This window comes from Arachis ipaensis, chromosome B4 (assembly GCF_059453495.1).
Source record: "Arachis ipaensis isolate K30076 ecotype BB chromosome B4, ASM5945349v1, whole genome shotgun sequence".
Lineage (NCBI taxonomy): Eukaryota > Viridiplantae > Streptophyta > Magnoliopsida > Fabales > Fabaceae > Arachis > Arachis ipaensis.
The window spans coordinates 95,609,336-95,636,024 of NC_142439.1; the positions used below are offsets into that span (position 1 = coordinate 95,609,336).

The 26,689-nt window shown below is 38.0% G+C and overlaps 1 non-coding gene across 1 annotated transcript; it reads right to left on the minus strand.

Annotated features, from left to right (window-relative positions):
* Positions 1–2,116: 2,116 nt before the first annotated feature.
* LOC148568446 (small nucleolar RNA R71) lies at positions 2,117–2,224 on the minus strand. The gene has a single exon (XR_015883030.1). It is a non-coding gene; the product is annotated as a small nucleolar RNA R71 (small nucleolar RNA).
* Positions 2,225–26,689: the final 24,465 nt, after the last annotated feature.

The following is a 26,689-nucleotide window of genomic DNA, read 5'->3' on the forward strand; positions in this document are numbered from 1 at the left end:
CTTAGTTGCTCTATACATGAAAAAATATCAATAGCATACTAAAGCTTGGCTGGCTATTAAGCCATGCCTAACCCTCAGATTGGAGCTTTAGACTAAAGAGTACAAGATTCCTGGAATTCATATTAAAAATTTTGGAATCCTTATTTTCCTTTTTCAAATTAATTTTTGAAAAATACAAAAAAAAAAAAAATTAGAAAATCATAAAAATCAAAAATATTTTTGTGTTTCTTGTTTGAGTCATGTGTCATGTTATAAGTTTGGTGTCAATTGCATATTCATCTTGCATTTTTCGAAAATTCATGCATTCATAGTGTTCTTCATGATCTTCAAGTTGTTCTTGGTAAGTCTTCTTGTTTGATCTTGATGTTTTCATGTTTTGTGTCTTTTCTTGTTTTACATGTGCATTTTTGCATTCATAAGAGTCTAAACATGAAAGATTTCTAAGTTTGGTATCTTGCATGTTTTCTTTGCATTAAAAATTTTTCAAAAATATGTTCTTGATGTTCATCTTGACATTGAAAGTGTTCTTGGTGTTCATCTTGACATTCATAGTGTTCTTGCATTCATCACATACTTTGATCCAAAATTTTCATGCATTGCATCATTTTCATGTTTTTCTCTCTCATCATAAGAAATTCAAAAATAATAAAAAAAAATATCTTTCCCTTTTTCACTCATAAATTTCGAAAATTTGAGTTGACCTTTTCAAAACTTTTTAAAATCTAGTTGTTTTTATGAGTCAAATCAAATTTTTAATTTAAAAATCTTATCTTTTTCAAAATCTTTTTCAAAAATCAAATCTTTTTCATTTTCTTATTTATTTTCGAAAATTTTAAAAATATTTTTCAAAAATCTTTTTCTTATCTTTATCTCCTAATTTTCGAAAATAACATCATCAATTAATGTTTTGACTCAAAAATTTCAAGTTTGTTACTTACTTGTTAAGAAAGATTCAAACTTTAAGTTCTAGAATCATATCTTGTGATTTCTTGTGAATCAAGTCATTAATTGTGATTTTAAAAATCAAATCTTTTTCAAAACTAATTTCAATCATATCTTTTAAAAAATATCTCTTTATCTTATCTTTTTCAAAATTTGATTTTAAAATATCCTTTCTAACTTCTTATCTTCTTATCTTTTCAAAATTGATTTTCAAATTTGTTTCAACTAACTAACTAACTTTTTGTTTGTTTCTTATCTTTTTCAAAACTACCTAACTAACTCTCTCTCTCTCTCTAATTTTCGAAAATATCTTCCCTCTTTTTCAAAATTTCTTTTTAATTAACTAATTATTTTAATTTTTGATTTTAATTCTCGAAAATTACTAAACTTTTTCAAAAACTATTTTCGAAAATCACTAACTCTTTTTCAAAAATTATTTTCGAAAATTCTCTCTCTCTCTTATCTCCTTCTATTTATTTATTCATCTACTAACACTTCATCTCACCCAAATTCGAACCCCCTCTTCCATCTGTGATCGAATTTTTTCTTCTTCTTTTCTTCTACTCACACAGGGACCTCTATACTGTGGTAAAAAGGACCCCTATTATTATTATTATTTTTTTTTGTCCCTCTTTTTCATATGAGCATGAGCAAGGACAAGAATATTCTTGTTGAAGCAGATCCAGAACCTGAAAGGACTCTGAAGAGGAAACTAAGAGAAGCTAAATTACAACAATCCAGCAAGCACCTTTCAGAAATTTTCAAACAGGAAGAGGAGATGGCAGCCAAAAATAATAATAATGTAAGGAGGATGCTTGGTGACTTTACTGCACCTAATTCCAATTTACATGGAAGAAGCATCTCAATTCCTGCCATTGGAGCAAACAATTTTGAGCTTAAACCTCAATTAGTTTCTCTGATGCAGCAGAAAAGCAAGTTTCATGGACTTCCATCTGAAGATCCTTTTCAGTTCTTAACTGAATTCTTGCAGATATGTGATACTGTTAAGACTAATGGAGTAGATCATGAAGTTTACAGGCTCATTCTTTTCCCTTTTGCTGTAAGAGACAGAGCTAGAGTATGGTTGGACTCTCAACCTAAGGATAGCCTGAACTTTTGGGATAAGCTGGTCAAGGCTTTCTTAGCCAAGTTCTTTCCTCCTCAAAAGCTGAGTAAGCTTAGAGTGGATGTTCAGACCTTCAGACAGAAAGAAGGTGAATCCCTCTATGAAGCTTGGGAGAGATACAAAGAACTGACCAAAAAGTGTCCTTCTGACATGCTTTCAGAATGGACCATCCTGGACATATTCTATGATGGTCTGTCTGAATTAGCTAAAATGTCCTTGGATACCTCTGCAGGTGGATCCATTCACTTAAAGAAAACGCCTGCAGAAGCTCAAGAACTCATTGACATGGTTGCTAATAACCAGTTCATGTACACTTCTGAGAGGAATCCTGTGAGTAATGGGACGCCTATGAAGAAGGGAGTTCTTGAAATTGATACTCTGAATGCCATATTGGCTCAGAATAAAATATTGACTCAGCAAGTCAATATGATTTCTCAGAGTCTGAATGGAATGCAAGCTGCATCCAACAGTACTCAAGAGGCATCTTTTGAAGAAGAAGCTTATGATCCTGAAAACCTTGCAATAGCAGAGGTGAATTACATGGGTGAACCTTATGGAAACACCTATAATCCATCATGGAGAAATCACCCAAATCTCTCATAGAAGGATCAACAAAAGCCTCAACAAGGCTTTAATAATGGTGGAAGAAATAGGTTTAACAATAGTAAACCTTTTCCATCATCCACTCAGCAACAGACAGAGACTTCTGAGCAGAATCCATCTAGCTTAGCAAATTTAGTCTCTGATCTATCTAAGGCCACTGTGAGTTTCATGAATGAAACAAGATCCTCCATTAGAAATTTGGAAGCACAAGTGGGCCAGCTGAGTAAAAAGATCACTAAAATCCCTCCTAGTACTCTCCCAAGCAATAAAGAAGAAAATCCAAAAGGAGAGTGCAAGGCCATTGACATAACCACCATGGCCGAACCTGTAAAGGAGGTTGAGGACGTAAATCCCAGTGAGGAAGACCTCCTGGGACGTCCAGTGATCAATAAGGAGTTTCCCTTTGAGGAACCAAAGGAATCTGAGACTCATCTAGAGACCATAGAGATTCCATTAAACCTCCTTATGCCCTTCATGAGCTCTGATGAGTATTCCTCTTCTGAAGAGAATGAGGATGTTACTGAAGAGCAAGCTGCCAAGTTTCTTGGTGAAATCATGAAGCTGAATGCCAAATTATTTGGTATTGAGACTTGGGAATATGAACCTCCATTGTTCACCAATGAACTAAGTGATCTGGATCAACTGAGATTGCCTCAGAAGAAATAGGATCCTGGAAAGTTCTTAATACCTTGTACCATAGGCACCATGACCTTTGAGAAGGCTCTGTGTGACCTTGGTTCAGGAATAAACCTTATGCCCCTCTCTGTAATAGAGAAACTGGGAATCTATGGGGTGGAAGCCACTAAAATCTCATTAGAGATGGCAGACAATTCAAGAAAATAGGCTTATGGACAAGTAGAGGACGTGTTAGTAAAGGTTGAAGGCCTTTACATCCCTGCTGATTTCATAGTCCTAGATACTGGGAAGGATGAGGATGAATTCATCATCCTTGGAAGACCCTTCCTAGCCACAGCAAGAGCTGTGATTGATGTGGACAGAGGAGAATTGATCCTTCAATTAAATGAGGACAACCTTGTGTTTAAAACTCAAGGATCTCTCTCTGTACCCATGGAGAGGAAGCACAGTAAGCTTCTCTCATTGCAGAGTCAACCAGAGCCCCCAAAGTCAAACTCTAAGTTTGGTGTTGGGAGGCCACAACCAAACTCTGAGTTTGGTGTTGAACTCCCATATCCAAACTCTAATTTTGGTGTTGATGAGTCTCAACAATGCTCTAAACATCTGTGAGGCTCCATGAGAGCCCACTGTCAAGCTATTGACATTAAAGAAGCGCTTGTTGGGAGGCAACCCAATTTTTATCTAATTTCTATTTTTATTGTTTTTCATGTTTTATTAGGTTCATGATCATGTGGAGTCACAAAATAAATATAAAAATTAAAAACAGAATCAAAAACAGCAGAAGAAAAATCACACCCTGGAGGAAGACCTTACTGGCGTTTAAACACCAGTAAGAAGCATCTGGCTGGCGTTCAACGCCAGAACAGAGCATGGTTCTGGCGCTGAATGCCCAAAATGGGCAGCATCTGGGTGTTTGAACGCCAGAATTGCACCCTGGAGAAGAGCTGGCGCTGAACACCCAGAACAAGCATGGTTCTGGCGTTCAACGCCAAAAATGGGCAACAAATGGGCGTTCAACGCCCAGAACAAGCACCAATCTGGCGCTGAACGCCCAGAGTTGTGTGCAAGGGCATTTTGCATGCCTAATTTGGTGCAAGGTTGTAAATCCTTGAACACCTCAGGATCTGTGGACCCCACAGGATCACCTCAGGATCTGTGGATCCCACAGGATCCCCACCTACCTCCACTCACTTCTTCTCACCCCTCTTTTACACAATCCCATAAACACTCTTCCCCAAAACTCTTCACCAATCACCTCAATCTCTCTTCTCTATCACCACTTTACCACTCACATCCATCCACTCTTCCCCATAAACCTACCTCATAAACTCCACCTACCTTCAAAATTCAAAATCAATTTCCCACCCAAACCCACCATATATGGCCGAAACCTTACCTCCCCTCCCTTCCCTATATATAGCCCCCCATTCTTCTTCAAATTCACACAACACAACCCTATCTTCCCCTTCTTGACCGAAACACATCTCCCTCTCCCTCTCCTCCATTTCTTCTTCTTCTTCATCTATTCTTTCTTTTCTTACTCGAGGGCGAGCAAAATTCTAAGTTTGGTGTGGTAAAAGTATAAGCTTTTTGTTTTTCCATTACCATTGATGGCACCTAAGACCGGAGAATCCTCTAGAAAAGGGAAAGGGAAGACAAAAGCTTCCACCTCCGAGTCATGGGAGATGGAAAGATTCATCTCCAAAGCTCATCAAGACCACTTCTATGATGTTGTGGCCAAGAAGAAGGTGATCCCTGAGGTCCCTTTCAAGCTCAAGAAGAATGAGTATCCAGAGATTCGACATGAAATCCAAAGAAGAGGTTGGGAAGTTCTAACAAAACCCATCCAACAAGTCGGCATCCTAATGGTTCAAGAGTTCTATGCCAATGCATGGATCACTAGGAACCATGATCAAAGTAAGAACCCGGACCCAAAGAATTATCTCACCAATGTTCAGGGGAAATACTTAGATTTTAGCCCGAAAAATGTGAGGTTGGCGTTTAACTTGCCTATGATGCAAGGAGATGCGCGCCCCTACACTAGAAGGGTCAACTTTAATCAAAGGTTGGACCAAGTCCTCATGGACATATGTGTGGAAGGAGCTCAATGGAAGATTGACTCCAAAGGCAAGCCGGTTCAACTAAGAAGACTGGACCTCAAGCCTGTAGCTAGAGGATGGTTAGAGTTCATACAACGCTCCATCATCCCCACTAGCAATCGATCCGAAGTTACTGTGGATCGGGCCATCATGATTCATAGCATCATGATTGGAGAGGAAGTAGAAGTTCATGAAGTCATCTCCCTTGAACTCTACAAAATAGCCGAAAAGTCCTCCCCCATGGCAAGGCTAGCTTTTCCTCATCTTATATGCCATCTATGTTACTCAGCTGGAGCTTTCATAGAAGGAGACATTCCCATTGAGGAAGAGAAGCCCATCACTAAGAAAAGGATGGAGCAAGCAAGAGAGCCCATTCATGGAGCTCAAGAGGCGCATGAAGCTCATCACCATGAGATCCCGGAGATGCCTCAAATGCATTTCCCTCCACAAAACTATTGGGAGCAAATCAACACCTCCCTAGGAGAATTAAGTTCCAACATGGGACAACTAAGGGTGGAACATCAAGAGCACTCCATCATCCTTCATGAAATTAGAGAAGATCAAAAAGCAATGAGGGAGGAGCAACAAAGACAAGGAAGAGACATAGAAGAGCTCAAGGACATCATTGGTTCCTCAAGAAGGAAACGCCACCATCACTAAGGTGGATTCATTCCTTGTTCTTACATTCTCTATTTTTCATTTTCTCTATGTTAAGTGCTTATCCATGTTTGTGTCTTATTACATGATCATTAGTAGTTAGTAACTATGTCTTAAAGTTATGAATGTCCTATGAATCTATCACCTCTCTTAAATGAAAACTGTTTTAATTCAAAAGAATAAGAAGTACATGAGTTTCGAATTTATTCTTGAACTTAGTTTAATTATATTGATGTGGTGACAATGCTTCTTGTTTTCTGAATGTATGCTTGAACAGTGCATATGTCTTTTGAAGTTGTTGTTCATGAATGTTAAATACGTTGGCTCTTGAAAGAATGATGACAAGGAGACATGTTATTTGATAATCTGAAAAATCATAAAAAAAAATGATTCTTGAAGCAAGAAAAAGCAGCAAAGAACAAAGCTTGCAGAAAAAAAAATATAGGCGAAAAAAATAGAAAGAAAAAGAAAAAGCAAGCAGAAAAAGCCAAAAGCTCTTAAAACCAAGAGGCAAGAGCAAAAAGCCAATAACCCTTAAAACCAAAAGGCAAGGGCAAATAAAAAGGATCCCAAGGCTTTGAGCATCAGTGGATAGGAGGGCCTAAAGGAATAAAATCCTGGTCTAAGCGGCTAAACCAAGCTGTCCCTAACCATGTGCTTGTGGCGTGAAGGTGTCAAGTGAAAAATTGAGACTGAGCGGTTAAAGTCAAGGTCCAAAGCAAAAAAAGAGTGTGCTTAAGAACCCTGGACACCTCTAATTGGGGACTTTAGCAAAGCTGAGTCACAATCTGAAAAGGTTCACCCAATTATGTGTCTGTGGCATTTATGTATCCGGTGGTAATACTGAAAAACAAAGTGCTTAGGGCCACGGCCAAGACTCATAAAATAGCTGTGTTCAAGAATCATCATACTGAACTAGGAGAATCAATAACACTATCTGAACTCTGAGTTCCTATAGAAGCCAATCATTCTGAACTTCAATGGATAAAGTGGGATGCCAAAACTATTCAAGAGGTAAAAAGCTACAAGTCCCGCTCATCCGATTGGAGCTATGTTTCATTGATAGTTTGGAATTTATAGTATATTCTCTTCTTTTTATCCTATTTGATTTTCAGTTGCTTGGGGACAAGCAACAATTTAAGTTTGGTGTTGTGATGAGCGGATAATTTATACGCTTTTTGGCATTGTTTTTAGTATGTTTTTAGTAGAATCTAGTTACTTTTAGGGATGTTTTCATCAGTTTTTATGTTAAATTCACATTTCTGGACTTTACTGAGTTTGTGTGTTTTTCTGTGATTTCAGGTATTTTCTGGCTGAAATTGAGGGACTTGAGCAAAAATCAGATTCAGAGGTTGAAGAAGGACTGCTGATGCTGTTGGATTCTGACCTCCCTGCACTCAAAGTAGATTTTCTGGAGCTATAAAACTCAAAATGGCACGCTTCCAATTGCGTTGGAAAGTAGACATCCAGGGCTTTCGAGCAATGTATAATAGTCCATACTTTGAACGAGTTTAGATGACGTAAAAGGGCGTTGAATGCCAGTTCTACGCTGCTGTCTGGAGTTAAACGCTAGAAACAAGTCACAAACCAGAGTTGAACGCCAGAAATACGTTACAACCTGGCGTTCAACTCCAGAAAGAGCCTCTGCACGTGTAACATTCAAGCTCAGCCCAAGCACACACCAAGTGGGCCCCGGAAGTGGATTTATGCATCAATTACTTACTTCTGTAAACCCTAGTAGCTAGTTTATTATAAATAGGACTTTTTACTATTGTATTAGACATCTTATGATCTTCGGATCATCTTTGATCACGTTTTGGGGGCTGGCCATTCGGCCATGCCTGGACCTTTCACTTATGTATTTTCAACGGTAGAGTTTCTGCACTCCATAGATTAAGGTGTGGAGCTCTGCTGTTCCTCATGAATTAATGCAAAGTACTACTGTTTTCTATTCAATTCAACTTATTCCGCTTCTAAGATATTCATTCGCACTTTAACCTGAATGTGATGAACGTGACAATTATCATCATTCCCATATGAACGCGTGCCTGACAACCACTTCCGTTCTACCTTAGATTGAATGAGTATCTCTTGGATCTCTTAATCAGAATCTTTGTGGTATAAGCTAGATTGATGGCGGTATTCATGAGAGTCCGAAAAGTTTAAACCTTGTCTGTGGTATTCCGAGTAGGACTCTGGGACTGAATAACTGTGACGAACTTCAAACTCGCGAGTGCTGGGCGTAGTGACAGACGCAAAAGGAGGGTGAATCCTATTCCAGTATGATCGAGAACCTCAGATGATTAGCCGTGCTGTGACAGAGCATTTGGACCATTTTCACAAGAGGATGGGATGTAGCCATTGACAATGGTGATGCCCTTACATAAAGCCAGCCATGGAAAGGAGTAGGATTGATTGGATGAAGACAGCAGGAAAGCAGAAGTTCAGAGGAACGAACGCATCTCCATACACTTATCTGAAATTCTCACCAATGATATACATAAGTATTTCTATCTTTATTTTCTATCTATTTATTATTTATGTTCGAAAACTCCATAACCTTTTGATATCTGCATGACTGAGATTTACAAGGTGACCATAGCTTGCTTCAAGCTGACAATCTCCGTGGGATCGACCCTTACTCACGTAAGGTTTATTACTTGGACGACCCAGTGCACTAGCTAGTTAGTTGTATCGAAGTTGTGAATGAAAAACGATTTATTAAGACGTGCGTATAGAGTTTCTGGCGCCATTACCTGAGATCACAATTTCGTGCACCAACGACCCAGTGCACTTGCTGGTACTGCTGCTGTACGAACAGTGTGGGGGTTTGCGTACACGCGCACCAAGTTTTTGGCGCCGTTGCCAGGGATTGTTGAGTTTGGACTAATTGAAGGATTGTCTTGCTCCCTAGATCAGGTAATTTTTAATTTTTGTTTGAGTCTTTTGTTTTTGTTTTCCTTTTCTTAATTTTCGAAAATTCTTAAAACTTTTTCAAAAAAAATATTTTTCTTTTCTTTGTTCAATTTTTGTTCTTGGTTTGAGTCTTTGAGTCTTTTATTTTTATTTTTCTCTTTCTTCAAATTTTCGAAAATTTCAAAACTTTTTTCAAAAATATTTTTTATTTTTGTAGTTCAATTGGCTAGAGCGTTGTGTTCATGTTCTTGGTATTGAGTCCTGCATGTTCATGCTTTTCAATTTCAAAAATTTTAAAACTTCTTTAAAATATTTGTCTTTTCTTTGTTTGAGAGTCTTTGAAAGTGTTCTTATTGAGACTTTAATTTTATTTTCTTCTTCAAACTTTTTGAAAATTTCAAAAAAAGTTTTTCAAAAATATTTTTATTTTCTTTGTTCGACCTTTGTTCTTGTTTTGAGTCTTTTATTTTTGTTCTTGTGTTTTTCGATTTTTATGAGTCTTTCTTTCTAAAAATTTTTCAAAAATATTTTCTTTGTTTAAATCTTATGTCAAGTTTTTAAGTTTGGTACTTCCTTGTTATTTTTCTTGTGTTTTTCTTTGTGTTTTTCGAAAATTTATGTTTGGTTTTCTAAATATTTTAAGTTTGGTGTTCTTTTTATGTTCTTGAGTTCTTTGAGTCTTTATATTTTGTTCTTTGTGTTCTTGTGAGTCTTCAAGGTGTTCTTGAGTCTTGTATGTGTTTTAATCTTAAAATTTTTAAGTTTAGTGTCGTTCGGTGTTTCCCTCCAAATTTTTGAAAATAAAGGGGTGCTAGATCTAAAAATTTTAAGTCTTGTGTCTTTTGTGTGTTTTTCTCTTTCATCATAAAATTCAAAAAAATAAAAAATATATTTTCTAACTTAATTCTAACATAATTTTCTAAAATTTAAAATAAAATTCAGATTTCAATTTTTAAAATTTTATCTTATCATATTTTAGTTATCAAGTTTTCAAAAATCAAAATTTCCAAATTTAAAAATCATATCTTTTTCAAAATCTTATCTTTTTCAAAACTTATCATATCTTTTTCAAAAATTTTTAATTTCTTATCTTATCTTATTTTTAAAATTTAAATCTTTTCTCATCTTATCTTTTATTTTTATTTTTATTTTTATCTTTTCTCAATTAATATCTTATCTTCTCTCTCATCTTTTTCAAAACCACCTAACTGACTTTTTCCTCCCTCAATTTTCGAAAATCATACCCCCTTCTCTCTCTTCTTTTTCAAAACCTCCTATCTAACTCTTCTCTTCCTTAATTTTCGAAAATTATATCTCATTCTTCTCTCTCTTCTTTTTCAAAACTACCTAACTAACTCCCTTCTCTCTTAAATTTTGAAAATTTCTCTCTCTTCTATTTTTCGAAATTTGCATTTAAGTTTTAAATTCTTTTTAAATTATTAACATAATTTTCGAAAACTTAATTTAATTAATTAATAAGATAAAAACAAAAATATTTTAATTTTTCTATTTATACTTCTCTTCTCATCTTTATTCATTCAACTCTACTTCCTTCTACTCTTGGTCTACCTCAACTTCTTTATCTTCTTTCCTTTCTTCTTCACATTTCACTGGAAACTCTTTTATCCAAGTGGTACAAAAAGCTTTCTTGTGATTTCTTTTCCATCTTCACTTTTCTTGAATATTCTATCTTCCTTTATTTACTCTTATCTACTATTTTCAAAGTATTTTTCTTTTACTTCTTTTATTTATTTTTATTTTTATTTCTTTATCTTCTTCTTCTTTCTCTACTTCTGACTTTAAGGAGGAGCTTCTTGTCTATTGGCATAGTCTCTATTCCTCTTTTCTTTTCTTCTTGTTTATGACCAGGAACAGGGATAAAGAACCCCTCTTGACTCCTGATCTTGAACCTGAAAAGACTCTGAGGAGGCGTTTACAACTAGCTAAAGCACAACACTCCGGAAGAGACCTTTCAGAAAGTTTTGAACAAGAATTGGAGGACATGGCCGAACCACAAGAGGAGCCTAGAAAGGTCCTTGGTGACTTCACCATGCCTACCTCTGACTTTTATGGCAGAAGCATTGCTGTACCTGCCATTGGAGCTAACAATTTTGAGCTTAAGCCTCAATTAGTCTCTCTTCTACAGCAGAACTGCAAATTCCATAGACTTCCACTGGAAGATCCACATCAGTTCTTAGCAGAATTCTTACAGATATGTGATACTGTAAAGACTAATGGAGTTGATCCTAAAGTCTACAAGCTGATGCTTTTCCCCTTTGCTTTAAGAGACAGAGCTAAGTTTTAGTTGGATGCCCAACCAAGAGAGAGTCTTGACTCTTGGAAAAAGCTTGTAAACGCTTTTCTGGCTAAGTTCTTTCCTCCTCAAAGGATGAGCAAGATTAGAGTGGGAGTTCAAACCTTCAGACAAAGAGAAGGTGAATCCCTCTATGAAGTTTGGGAAAGATACAAGTAACTGATCAGGAGATGTCCTCTCGACATGCTCTCAGAATGGTCCCTCATATGCGTGTTCTATGATGGATTGTCTGAGATATCCAAGATTTCCTTAGATAGCTCTGTAGGTGGATCTCTCCACTTGAAGAAGACACCTGAAGAAGCAAGAGAGTTCATTGAGATGGTTGCAAACAACCAATTCATGTACACCTCTGAGAGAAATCCTGTAAATCATGAAATCTCTCAAAAGAAAGGAGTTCATGAAGTTGAGACTCTGAATCCCATCCTGGCTCAGAATAAGATCTTGACCCAACAGGTCAACATGATCTCTCAACATCTCACTGGGATGCAAACTGCACCTGGCAGTAATCAGGAAGCTTCTCTTGAAGATGAAGCTTATGATCCTGATCAACCCACCAAAGAGGAGGTGAATTATATGGGAGAATCCTATGGAAACACTTACAACCCTTCATGGAAGAATCATCATAACCTTTCATGGAAGGATCAATAGAAACCTCAGCAAGGTTTCAACCAAGGTGGTAGGAACTAAAATTGGTTCAATAACAGACCACCATTCCCATCTTCTCAAGGGAATATGGAGACCTCTAAGCAGAGCCATTCTGACTTAGCCACTCTAGTCTCCAGCCTCACTAAGGCCACTCATAGTCTCATTAATGAAACAAGGTCCTCCATTAGAAACTTGGAGGTACAAGTTGGTCAACTGAGCAAGAGGATCCCTAAGATCCCTCCTGACACTCTTCCCAGTAATACTGAGGTTAATCCTAGAGACGAGTGCAAGGCCATAACCATGGAGGTTGAGGCCGAATTGGAGGAGAATGGGAAGAACGCCAGTGAAGAAGCCTTTATTGGGCATTCAATTCCCACAATGACAGGAAGCCTGGCATTAAACGTCAGTGAGGAACCCCTCACTGAGCATTTAATGCCCATCTTAGCAGAGAAGCTGGCGTTGAACGCCAGCCAGGGAGCACTGGCTGGGCGTTCAACGCCCAAATAGGAAGGCTTTCTGGCATTGAACACCAGTGAGAAAGCCCTCACTGGGCGTTCAACGCCCAACCAGGCAGCCATTCTGGCACTAAACGCCAGTGAGGAACCCCTCACTGGGCGTTCAACGCCCACCAGCCCAGGGAAGCTGGCGTTGAACGCCAGTAAGGACATCTCTGATGGGCGTTCAATGCCCAGAATGCTAGAGGGACTGGCGTTAAGGTGGACAGCAAGGGCATTCAATGCCCAATAAGCTTACAGAGCTGGCGTTGAACGCCAGCCCAAGCACACCCTTTGAGTGCTCAAAGCCCACTCAAGAACCCTCTAGCCTAGAACCAAAAGAAACCATAAAGACTATTGAGGTTCCTTTGAATGCACTTCTGCAGTGCATGAGTTCTGATGACTACTCATCCTTAAGTGAGGATGAAGACAGTAGGAAAAAGCAAGTTGCTCGTTTCCTAGGAGCTCTAATGAAGATGAATGCCAAGATATTTAGTACAAAGCCTCTGGAGAAAGAACCTCCACTACTTACCAAAGAACTCCATACTTTGGTTCAGTAAGAGCTACCTCAGAAGCTTCCTGATCTTGGACGCTTTCTGATTCCTTGCACTATAGGCACTATGACCTTTGAAAAGGCTCTATGTGACCTAGGGCCAAGCATCAACCTTATGCCACTCTCTGTAATGGAGAAGCTGAAAATCCTTGAGGTACAACCTACACACATCTCATTAGAGATGGTAGACAAGACCATGAAGAAGCCATATGGCTTAGTGGAGGATGTCTTGGTTAAGGTTGAAAACTACTACATTCCTGCAAACTTCATTGTCTTGGACATTGGATAGGATGAGGATGATTGTGTCATCCTTGGAAGACCCTTCTTAGCTACTGCAAAAGCTTTGATTAATGTAGCTAAGGGAGAAATGATTTTCCAATTAGGAGAGGACTACATCTTATTTAAGATGTCCAATCATAATTCTCCCTCCAATAAGATAGGGACAACTGTGCAACACCTAGTGTGCCAACCCTCTCTTTCTACGCAGAGCTTTACAGAGCCCACAGACATCAATTCTAAGTTTGGTGTTGGGCAGTCCTCAACAAGCTCTAAGCACAAAGGTACTAAAAAGAAAGTACCTAAAGGCTGGAAGGACAAGAAAGTCCCAACTGAAGGCCTCTCACTTGGCATGAGAGTTGTCTTCACTAAGAATCCAGTCCTACCACATACAGTGAACCATGTCCTAACTCTAGAGTATGTAGAGCTCATTCATGAGAGAACAGGCAGAAAATTCACTGTAAGAGGCGAAAATCTGAGCCCTTACTCACCTCCTTAAGGAGCTGAAGGTCAAGCTAGTGACTTTAAAAGAGCGCTTGTTGGGAGGCAACCCAATTTTACTCAACCTTATTTATTTTATTTGCATTTTGTTTTTCTTTTCAGTCTTAGAGTCATGATCATGTGCATCAGTCCAGAGACAGAATTCACAGCAGTGAAAACAGAACACTCCGAAAAGAATGTTAAAGTTGAACGCCAGTGAGGAAGCCCTCCTGGGCGTTCAATGCCCCAAGAGGGGAGCATTGCTGGCGTTGCACGCCAGCCAGGGAGCAGCCCCTGGGTGTTCAAATGCCAATGCAGAGAAGCAAAGAATCTGGAATTTTCTAGCCTCTCAGGACTAAGAGGTCCCACAGAAGCTCCACCTACCCCACTTTCTTCCTCTCCATTAATCATATTTGCTCGAGGGTTAGCAAAACTCTTCAGTTTGGTGTTGCAAAAACTCTGCTTTGTGACTTCTACCACTCTTAAGTATAGAAGAAGAGGATGGAGCAAACTAGAGAGCATGCACATGAGCCTGTGCGGCCGCCTCAACAAAGACAAAGGAGCGACATAGAAGAGATCAAGCACTACATGGGATCCTCAAGAAGGAGCACTGGCCACCATCATTCAAGTGGAATCGTTCTCTTTTTTATTCCTTTCCTTTGTTATTTTTCTGTTTTCTGTCTATCTGTTTATTTGTTCTCTTGTTCTAAGTTGCATGATCATTTGCATTGATGTCTTAAAGATGTAAAATGTTCCATATATCTCTCACATTGCTTAAATAAAAAATTTTTATTTGAAAAGAATTGAGAGATGCATGAATTTCAAGTTTAAAATAAGATTAGTTTAATTAGTTTGATGTGGTGTCATTTGCTTTTATTTTCTAAATGTATGAATAAACAATGCATATTTGAACTTGAAATTTATGAATGTTGGCTCTTTAAAGAATAAGGAAAAAGGAAAACCATTATTGATAATACGAAAAATCTAAAAATTAATTCTTGAAGCAAGAAAAAGCATGTTGCAAAAAAAAAATTTAAATGCATGTGAAAAAGAAAGAAAAGAATGGCGAAAAGAAAAAAAAAGTAGAAAAATCCATTACTGCCCAAAAATGCAAGAAAAGGAGGGCAGATTGAAAAAGGCAGTAACCCTTTAAACCAAAAGGCAAGGGTAAAAGGACCCAAGGCTTTGAGCATTAATGGATAGAAGGGCTCAAAGGAATAAAATCCTGGCCTAAGCAGCTAAAACAAGTTGTCCCTAACCATGTGCTTGTGGCGTGAAGGTGTCAAGTGAAAAACTTGAGACTGAGCGGTAAAGTCATGGTTCAAAGCAAAAAGAGTGTGCTTAAGAACTCTGGACACCTCTATCTGGGGACTCTAGCAAAGATGAGTCACAATCTGAAAAGGTTCACCCAGGTAAAGTGTCTGTGACATGAATGTATCCGGTGGTAATACTGGAAAATAGAGTGCTTAGGGTCACGGCCAAGACTCTAAAAAGTTGTGTTCAAGAATCAAAATAAGCCAAACTAAGAGAGTCAATAATATCAACTGGATTCTAAGTTCCTAAAGATGCCAACATATCTGAGTTTCAATGGATAGTGAGATGCCAAAACTATTCAGAAGCAAAAAGCTACTAAGTCCCGATCATCTGATTTTAACTAAGCTTCATTTGAAACTTAAAAATTTATTGTATCTTAATTTTCTTTTCTATCCTACTGTGTTTTTACTTGCTTGGAGACAAGCAACGGTTTAAGTTTGGCGTTGTGATGAGCGGATATTTTATACGCTTTTTGACATTACTTTCATATAGTTTTTAGTAGTTTTTATTTAGTTTTTATTAAGTTTTTCTAGGTTTTAGTGTTAAATTCATATTTTTGGATTCTATTTTTAGTTTTTGTGTTTTTGGACAATTTCAGGTATTTTCTGGCTGAAATTGAGGAGCTAGAGCAGAAGTCTGATTCAGAGACAGAGGAAGCACTACAGATGCTGTTCAAATCTGACCTGCCTGCATTTGGAAGAACTTTTCTCGAGCTACAGAAGTCCAAATGGAGTTCTCTCAACAGTTATAGAAAGCTGACTTCCAGAGATTTCCAGCAATATATAATAGTCCATACTTACTTCGGATTAGAAGGCCCAAAACTGGCATTCAACGTCAGCCATCTGACCAGTTCTGGCGTCCAGCGCCAGAAAGGGATTCCAAGCTAGAGTCCAACGCCCAAAAAGGTGTCAGGACTGGAGTTCAATGCCCAAGGAAGCCTAAGCATATGGATCTCATCAAAGCTCAGCCCAAACACTCACAAAGTGGGCCCCAGAAGTGGATTTTAGCACTAAATAGACTGTTTTACTCTTACTAGTCATTTGTTTAGTATTTAAGGGATTTTATTTATGTAATTCAGACTCTTCGATTTAGAGGAGAGAACATCAGACCTTTTACACTATTTTCGAGTTTTACATTTTTTTTACTTCAGTATGAGTTTCTAAACCTCCTAGGTTGAGGGGAGGAGCCCTGCTGAGTCCTATGAATTAATAAAAGTATTTTTGTTTCTTCTTCGATCTGTGTTTGATCTATCTCTAAGATGTATATCCGATCTTCATCATGGTGAATAGGATGATCTAACCAATTAGCTTTGTTCATCACATTAAGACGAACGTGCCTGACAAACACCCGCGTCTACTTGGGTTCGTGTGAATACTTGGCCGGAAAGCACGAGCCAACAGCTATGTTTATACATCTCTCAGACGGTTAATCCACGACTTCGTTGGGGACTTCTCGAGACACCAGTTCAGCCAATTTTCAGAGAGATTAGGGTCTCCGTGGTATAGGCTAGAATCCAAAGAAGCATCATTCTCTGATCCGGAAGATTCGACCATGTCTGTAACGTTTTGAGTAGGATCGCCAAGAGAATGAATTGCTAAGAGCTTCACCCTCCGTCAGATTGAATGACAACAGGCAATGGCGTTTGACCTGTAGCAGAGGAGATCAATGACCACAGACAATGGCTTTGATCACTTACAGCCTGCCATAGAAGAAGATCGTTCATACGCAAGGAAGACAGTAATACCAGAGTTCATTCAGAAAGACAAAGCAACTCCGAATCTCAACTTTATCTCTATCCTTATTTCAACTTAACATCCAAGCATTTATGACATATAATCATTCAAGGTTGACATAAACACTCTGATTCCGCTTGACTAAGACCTGCAAGATAACCATTGCTTGCTTCAAGCCACAATCCTCGTGGGATCGACCCTGACTCGCTCAGGTATTATTTGGACGACCCAGTGCACTTGCTGGTACTACTGCTGTACGAAGAGTATGGGGGTTTGCGTACACGCGCACCAGCCATGTTATATGGGAAAATTGCATTATTTTCCATTTGCATACTCTTAAACTATTTATTCTGCTCCTTTGGATTTGGTTTTCATTGATGCATGAGGGCCATCACCCATTACATCTAGATCTAGTTATAAATATTACATGAATATTGTTGATGCTTTTACTCACTATAAATGTCTTTACCTTTTAACCTCTCAAACACATGTCTTTCAAAATTTTCAACAGTACAAATTTGGATGAAAAAGCATATTGGTTCAAATTTAAAATCTATTTAGATAGATAATGCCAAAAAATTTTTTATCTTATGATTTCAGGACATTCCTTCAAGAGCATGGCATTTTTTATAGGTTATGATGTCCATATACACACCAACAACATGGTGTGGTGGAAAGGAAGCATAAGCACATCACTAAGATGTGCCTAGCTCTCTTTGCCGCAACCAAATTTTCACAAATATACTGGGAAGATGCCTTTTTAAATGTTGTATTTCTCATAAGTAAGTTTTTCACCAAGTGTTCAATCTCAAATCACCGTATGAGATGCACAAGCATGTAAAATCTTATTACTCTCTTTTAAAAAATTTTGGTTGTCAGTGCTTTGCCCATTTAAGACCTATTAATAAACATAAGTTAGATTTTAGGTATGAATTATGTTTATTTTCGAGGTATGCTCCACAATCAAAGCGCTATAAAGCAATTATGGGTTAATGTGCCTATATTTTCTAAAAGCGATAAGGTAATTATAGCTAGAAATATCATTTTTGATGAAAAATCTTTTCCTTATATATGTTTTCTGCTATATCTCTCCTTCTAATATTAATATTCATTCTACATCTCATAATATTTCTACTTCTTGTTATCCTATTCCTATTTCAATATCATCTAATGCTGATATCACTGACTTAGTTACTGATAATGAACAAGAAAATCACCTATTTAGCTACTCTTAAAAAATGTAGCTAAAAATGACAAAAAATGATGCCTTTGGCAAAGGCTACGCTTATTTAGTTTTGAGGACGCTTTAGTGGGGGATGTCTATACCAGTGTTGTCTGTAATGACCCAATTTCCAGCACGTCATAATCGTACCAAAAGTAAGGTGTTAATAACCTAATTTCTTTATTATCTATTTAACATTGAGCCTTTACCCAATAATGTAACACCCTAACTACCAAAGCTCACACTTTCGGCTGCACGACTCTGATAGCTCGGATATTACGACGACTTTTATACTATTTACTACTAAAATATGAGCCTGTTTGAAACTTTAAACCGCAATACCACTCCCAAAATACTTTCGTTCGACAACGCACATCCATAGATACCATACAACTTACAAAAACTCATAAAGAGTACATCCATATATATACATATACATATATAATATTACAAGCATTAACCAATACAATTCCTATCCCTCTTACAGAATATATCAAGATAAAGGCGAGGGTACAAAAATATACTAAAGCAATACAAAGCATCTCAACAACAACTAAATAAACGTTTGTGACTTCTGCGCCCATATCCTGAAAGGGGAAAAATGTAGGGGGGTGAGAACATCATCCTCGAAAGGGTTCTCAGTAGAGGGTTTTTGGGAATTACTGTAATAGGATACATGAAGATAACCGCACCAGTGATTAATAACCGTCTTATACCTCTTTTCAAAAACAACGGTTTTCAATAAAAGTGAAGTCGAAAATCTTTTCTGAAAGAGGAACCATTCAATTCTCAAAAACATCAAAAGCCTTTCAAAAAGGTTTATCTATACTGAACCAAAATAGCCTTTTATATCTTTCTAAACCGGAAACACACAAAACCGAAACCAACCATCGGTCCATCTCATTTCAACCACGGCCCTAGGCCCAAACAAATCCAACCAACAACCAATCACCACAATCCAATAGAGTCCCAGTTGCAAACACAAATAGGAAGTTCAAACACAAACAAACAGTTACAGCAAGTAGAACAATTAGCAGTTAATCACATAGGCAAACCAAGTACAATATGCACACCCAAACAATGTCACATAGATGCATATGATGCATGCCTGTCCCTAGTGGCTGATGATATCATCTGTCGGTTATATAGCCAACCCGACACGTCCTGGGAGCTAACCATGGACAGAAACACCCATCGCGGAGCAAGTAGGTTTGAGCTACAACCCCATTGCTACTACCCGCTCAACCCAGAGCCAGTGGAATAACCACTACTGCGGCTATTACCCATGCGGGTGTTTAAAAGCTCAACCTGGAGCGAGTGGAATCACCACTACTACCGCTACTACCCAGGCGTCACAGTCTCTGACCTGGAGCAAGTGGGACGAACCACAACCCTTACTACTACCCAGGTATCTCAAGCATATATTCATTCAGTCCCAGTCATGGATCAACATCCATCTCAGCCATCTAGCTTAAATTCATAATTCATAGTCAGCCATACGGCCCATAACTCATTCGGCAATCAGCCATGAATCAATATCATACACAGCCATTCCGGCTCACGGTTCAATCCAGAACCAGCCAATATTCATAAATCATACACAGCCATTCCGGCTCACAATAAAACAACACTTCCACCATTCAACATCATCAAATTCATAAATCGGCATTCAAGCCATAAATCACTTTTCTCAATTCATTCACTTTGAAATCAAGTTTCAACTCTTTTCAGCCTTGGCTTTAAAGATCTCATTTCTCAAATTATCTCAGGCTCATAAGCCACTTTTACTCAAGGTAAATTCCCCTTTGAAAATAATGCCACTCTTGGAATCCTCTTTCCAAACTTCCATAACCATGGCAAGTTAAAGATTTATTTTGAAACATTCAAAATCATCCATCCAACAATGGGATTTCATAACAAAAGTTCCTTGGCAAAGTCCCAAGTCTTTAGGGGAGAATAACATAACTCATTTCGCCAAATTCATTTAAAATCATTAAAACCTTGATTTTCCGATTTGAGCAGTAAAATAGAATCTAAGCCAAACCGAGTCACGTAATCATTTACTTCTTTCAAAGCCGTTTCCTTTACTTAGGCAGAACCAACTTCAACCCCCCATGATAAATTCTAGAACGTTTCAACTGTTCAAAATTGTTTTAGTCTTGCAAGAATTCAGAATTCAAAGAGTACTTAAAACCTTTCTCAAAATATTTCAAAATGAAACTTGTCAATAGACATTCAGGTCCTTTCAAACAACTTTAAAACACAAGTTTCATCTAAATAACTTTCTCCTGAAAGAGATACAATGCCTTTCTTAAGAAGTAAGACTAAATCACAATTTCCTTTTTACTAACTCATTTCGAAAGCATGAATCATCCTTTTCTTGATAATTTAAATAAAATAGTAGAAGTCTTTAACTCATCATTTGCCCGACAACATTTCAATAAAGACTCGGATTTTATAGAAATTTCGACAGCACCTCCCCTAAAACTTGGAATTTGCCACCCGGTTCGGGTCCCAACTAAACCGTTTCTCATTCCTTTTTAACAGCCCAAAACCAGAAATCAATTCAAAAGCAAGCTAAATGCCTCAGTGGCATATCTCAAGGAAACCATTTCAAAATCAACTCAATATCAACCGATTTAACTCGTTCCCAAAGTTTAAAAGAATCAGTTTAGCAATAAATCATTTATCAAAACCAAATCAATTAAAGCAACCCAGGCTGAATTTCAAGAATATTCTATCTTTCACATCATCAAAATAATTCACTCACTTCATACCAATCCTCAACGGATTAAACTCATATTTCAAATCTTTGAAGAATCAACTTCCAAACATTACATTTCACAAAGCCGCACAACAATTCAGCCAAACAAACATTCATAAGCTTTCGAGACAATCAAATAATACATAAGGCCAATATAATCACCAAATACACATTTTCTCACATCAGTATCCATATGTAATAATTCCAATACATAAAGTATAGTTTTGGAAAGCGCCCTTACCTCAAAACGCAGTTCCATAACCCAAACGTCTCACAGAGTCCTTTCCGCCTCAACTCGAACTGACGGCAACCAAAACCTCAGCTCCCAGCCACCTTCGCAATAACCATAGCAACACTAATCGCAACATATAATAATCAGGACCCGACTCCACGTTACCAAAATTCATATTCATTAACCAAACACAATGAAATACTAACGCGAGGCTTTCCGAAACATACTTACTTACCAAAACGAAGATGGAACGGCTGAACCGAATAGCGGCGGCCTCTGAACCGGTTCGGCGGCAGCCCGGCAGCCACCTCAAACGACAGCGGCGACCGGACTCCGGCATTGGTAACTGAAACCCACATACAGAGGCGATAAAGCTTTCGGAATCTTAAACGATTGAAAACCAAGTTCAAAGCCCTTACCGGTAGAGTTTTTCGGCGACGGCAGAAGCAGCCAGAAGCTCCGGCGGTGGCTCCGGTGGCCTCAGAACTCCGGCGACAGTATCGGAAGCGCCAGCTAAGCACCGCGAAGCAGCAGGTTGGTAGTGGCAGAGGTAGGCGGCAGTGAAAGGCAGTGGCGAAGGTAGGATTCTCCTCCATCGCGTTCTGGCCCTCCGGCGATGTGGTGTACGGCGCCGGTGTGCAGGGCGATGGCAACGACCCCATTCACGGCAGCGGTGGTGACAGCGGTGGCTTCAACCTCCCGCGCGCGTCCTTTCTTCTTTGTCGGTGGCTATAGGTCGCGCTCCCTTTAGTTCGTAGGTCTGCCTCCGACGCAGCGCAAGGATGATCGACGACGGCACGGGCTCCTCGCGCGACAAATCGGCGGTAGCTTCACAGTCGGCGGCGACGCAGTTAAGCCGCAGCAGCAACGCGCGATGGCTTCTGCAGTAGCTCCTCGCGAGCGCTCTCCCTTCTCTCCTCCATCGAGGGTGACAACGACGGCACTGGCGGCGAGGAAGACGATCGGCTCGGCGGCTGCGTCGCCCTCCTCCCCTCTCGGATCTGTTCCTCGCTCTCTCATCCTCTCCGGTGCAACACGGTGGTGCGGCGGCAGTGACGCCCGCCGACGCCGTCCTTCATCTCTTCTCAGATCGGCAGTCCCTTTCCCCTTCTCTCCGTTTTCTGTTTCTGCCTCTTTCCTTTCATGGAAGAAGAGGAATGAAACCGTGTGTGCTGTTGTTAGAAGGGAGGGATGCAGCAGTTGTGAGGAAACCGGGTCATGGGTTAGGGTTTCAGGGTTAGGGTTTCATTTTCAAAAATTAGGGTTAGGGTTACTTTTGTAATTTCAAATGAAAATAGGGACAATATAGTAGTAACTAGAAATGAATTTTAACCCAACAATAATAATGTATAAAAATACTATTTGCTCATCAATCTCACAAATTATTTTCAATAAAATGCTCAAGTCAAATAATTAGAAATAATATACTTAATTTCTTTATTTTTCAAAATAGCAGTATTAATATTTAAAATATTACTTATCCAATCCAAATCATATAAAATCCTTATTATGTTATAACTATCAACTTTATAATTCAAATATAGAAAATAATCCAATAATTGTAAAATTGGATAATAATCATAACCCGTGTCAAATTCAATAAATCAAAACTTGCTTTAATTTTCTTTAATAGAGAAATTTCCGAAATTAAAGCTATAGAAATACTGAATTTGAAATTAGCTAATGATAGCCATTTTTCAAAGGTTTTGGGTCTTACATTCTACCTACCTTATAAAAATTTTCGCCCTCGAAAATTGATGCAAAACGAAAGAAATTTCATAACAGTTCACCCTTGAACACATTTAAGGAAGAAGCAAAAATATCTCATCATATAAACATATATACGATTTTCAAATACTTTGATTGTCATATGCATAAGGGTGCAAAGGTAGGAGTGCGATTGCAAAGCAAACGTTACAAGGTAGGCTCAATGCAAAAGATAACATGGGTCAATCATGCGATAGTAGGGCAAAGCATCAAGCTATAAAACAGGATGGAGTTAAAATGACGTGCTTAACATCCGCACACTAATCTCATATCAACCTCAAAGTTTCAACTTTCTAACTCCATCAAGCACTTTACAATCCCCATACTCGATCACAAGCCTGACAACTGCAAACCCATTCGCAAGGAACAAAACACCCACAACTCATACGTTGCACACCTACCGCTTCAACTTCCGTATACACATATCACGTCTTAAAGAACTAACGCATCGCGTTACTACGTCTACAAGTCGCACGTGATATCAAAATAATTCTCGAGTCTACTCAGAAGGATACAAGACTTTAGAAAGGAGAGTCAAATGTCAAGGATAGTACTCAAAGATTTGGGAGAATGTATCCAGATCCAGATAAACAAGGACACTCAAGCAATGAAGTTTGCTAGACTCAATTCAATTGACAACTTCAAAGATGACCCTTGGATCGAAGAAGTTCAATAGGATCAATAAGAAGAAAATCATTGCATCAGTTTGAACAAATTCAAGATGAGTCGAAGAAGTATGAGGTTCACAAAAGAGAATATCTCAAACCCAAGGCAAAGCTCACAAAACTCAAGGGCATGATTAAAAATACTTCTGAATACATTGTTCTTAAAAGAATCGAAAACTTGCAGGAAAATCACCTCGCAGTCTAAAAGAAAAGTTAAGCAACAAATATCCTTCAAGAGAGTAACAAAAGTATAAATGTGGCTTTACTTCAATACAATTTCATGTTGAAGTAGATTTTGTAGAGTTCCAAAAACAAATGCACACAACTTTGGCTAAGAGCTAAAATATTTCCTCAAATATTTTAGAAAGATAATTAGATGCACAACTTAACCAAAAGCAGTTCATAAAAACTCGGAAGTAATCAAATGTTTGTTCAAAATTCTCAAAATTTCATATTCAAACAAGCATGTATAACATTTATAGCAAGTACGAAAGAGGAAGTTAAACTCTTTTTAGAAAAGAAACTCCGAAGTAAAAATTTGCTTACAATTTGGTAAAGAAAATAAGTGGTGCGTTACAAACGAACCGGTTTCCACTAAACAAGGAAGCTTTTCAAAACTTCATTTAAAATAGTGTATGCCAACTTTAAATTAACTTCGCCAAAATTGAACAATGGTTTCAATCTCAATCAAACAACAGAAAATAAATTCCGTTTAAAACTTCTTACAAGAGAATTCAAAACTTCTTTAAAAAGTTCAAAACAAGACTCAAAAGTGTTCTTGAAATCACCATCTCAGAAGAACATTCAAGAAGTTTAAGATGTACTAAATAGGAGTCAAACCATACTAGAAAGGATCTTAAATCAAAGTAGTTCAAACAAGATTCACTAGGGATGAGTCATCAAACAAGCTTTCAATTGATCCAAAAGAATACAAAAGTTATAGAAAAAGACAACTCAATCATTAGTAATCTCTCAAGGATAAGTCTTTGACTAAAAACTCTGGTAGAGACAATGAGAGGATAAATGATGCACTATTTTGAAACGAATCAAACTTACTCATATAAGAATGAGATTCACAAAAAGGAAAAACTAAGATCAATGGCAATATTCACAAGATGTAAAAGATGAGTTAAAAACAAGGTCAAGCATGACATTCATGGAGATGGAAGGCTTAAGGAAGACTTTAGTCCGTTCGTAAGAAGAAAGCTATGAGTCCAACATTTTCAAAAGAACAACAATGGCATAAACCATATAGCATGCTAAATCAAGCTCAATTCAAAATAAGTTAAGTAAAGCTTATTAAACGAAACTCAACCGAGACAAAAGTGGTAAATCCTTTCTTTTCAAAATTTTGAAAAATATTCAAATACATAATCAAATGAAGATGTGCATTGGAACTATATTAAAATTACTAGAAAGTCAAATTGTAGTTCAAAGTAAATGCAGTTCCGTAACCAGTAAAAGTACAGGCGAGGTATTAGAAATAAATAGTTGTTAAATTGTATAAGTAATCTCAAAGTTTTATATATACAGATAAGTATATATCTAATCAACAGCAATTTTTATAAAAATCTCGAAATTGGCTGTGATCACTGTCAAATAAGAGAAAAACTGAATCAACAATTTCTCAAAGAATGGACTCGGAATCCGGAGTTAAAAGCACAGCACATTAAGACAAGTGCAAAGCTATAGCAAGGAATACGTGAATCAAGAAGAACTCAAACAGAGGAAGATAGATGCAACAAGGATTCCAAACGAGCAAATGCATTTAAGATCAAACAAGAATACATATGAATAGAGGAATAGAGTTGAAAAATCAAACTACTTTTCAAGAGGAGTAGCAAACAAGAACTTCAAGTTAGGCTATGAAAGAACAAGTCGACTCGAATAAAATTCAAGACACACAATTGAATAGCCTCGAGAAATAATTTCCAACGATCCCAAAACCCACGACTTCGCTTTACTCAAAACTCGTGGATCATTTATGATAACCCATTAGTGCTCTCATATACATAATTCACTAGTATTAAGCCGGCCAAACTTAATACCAAGAATCATGCAATGCAAGACTAACAACATTAATCAATAGACCGTCATGTGCATAAAGCTCTAATCCTCGTCATTCGACAAGACTTAGTACATGACAAACGCTCAGAGTATGCAACCAAAGCATAGTCGGTCCATTCCTCAGGCTCTACAGGAAGGACTGCTCTGATACCATAATGTAACACCCTAACTACCAAAGCTCACGCTTCCGGCTGTATATTACGACGACTTTTATACTATTTACTACTAAAATATGAGCCTGTTTGAAACTTTAAACCGCAATACCACTCCCAAAATACTTTCGTTCGACAACGCACATCCATAGATACCATACAACTTACAAAAACTCATAAAGAGTACATCCATATATATACATATACATATATAATATTACAAGCATTAACCAATACAATTCCTATCCCTCTTACAGAATATATCAAGATAAAGGCGAGGGTACAAAAATATACTAAAGCAATACAAAGCATCTCAACAACAACTAAATAAACTCTTTGTGACTTCTGCGCCCATATCCTGAAAGGGGAAAAATGTAGGGGGGTGAGAACATCATCCTCGAAAGGGTTCTCAGTAGAGGGTTTTTGGGAATTACTGTAATAGGATACATGAAGATAACCGTACCAGTGATTAATAACCGTCTTATACCTCTTTTCAAAAACAACGGTTTTCAATAAAAGTGAAGTCGAAAATCTTTTCTGAAAGAGGAACCATTCAATTCTCAAAAACATCAAAAGCCTTTCAAAAAGGTTTATCTATACTGAACCAAAATAGCCTTTTATATCTTTCCAAACCGGAAACACACAAAATCGAAACCAACCATCGGTCCATCTCATTTCAACCACGGCCCTAGGCCCAAACAAATCCAACCAACAACCAATCACCACAATCCAACAGAGTCCCAGTTGCAAACACAAATAGGAAGTTCAAACACAAACAAACAGTTACAGCAAGTAGAACAATTAGCAGTTAATCACATAGGCAAACCAAGTACAATATGCACACCCAAACAATGTCACATAGATGCATATGATGCATGCCTGTCCCTAGTGGCTGATGATATCATCTGTCGGTTATATAGCCAACCCGACACGTCCTGGTAGCTAACCATGGACATAAACACCCATCGCGGAGCAAGTAGGTTTGAGCTACAACCCCATTGCTACTACCCGCTCAACCCAGAGCTAGTGGAA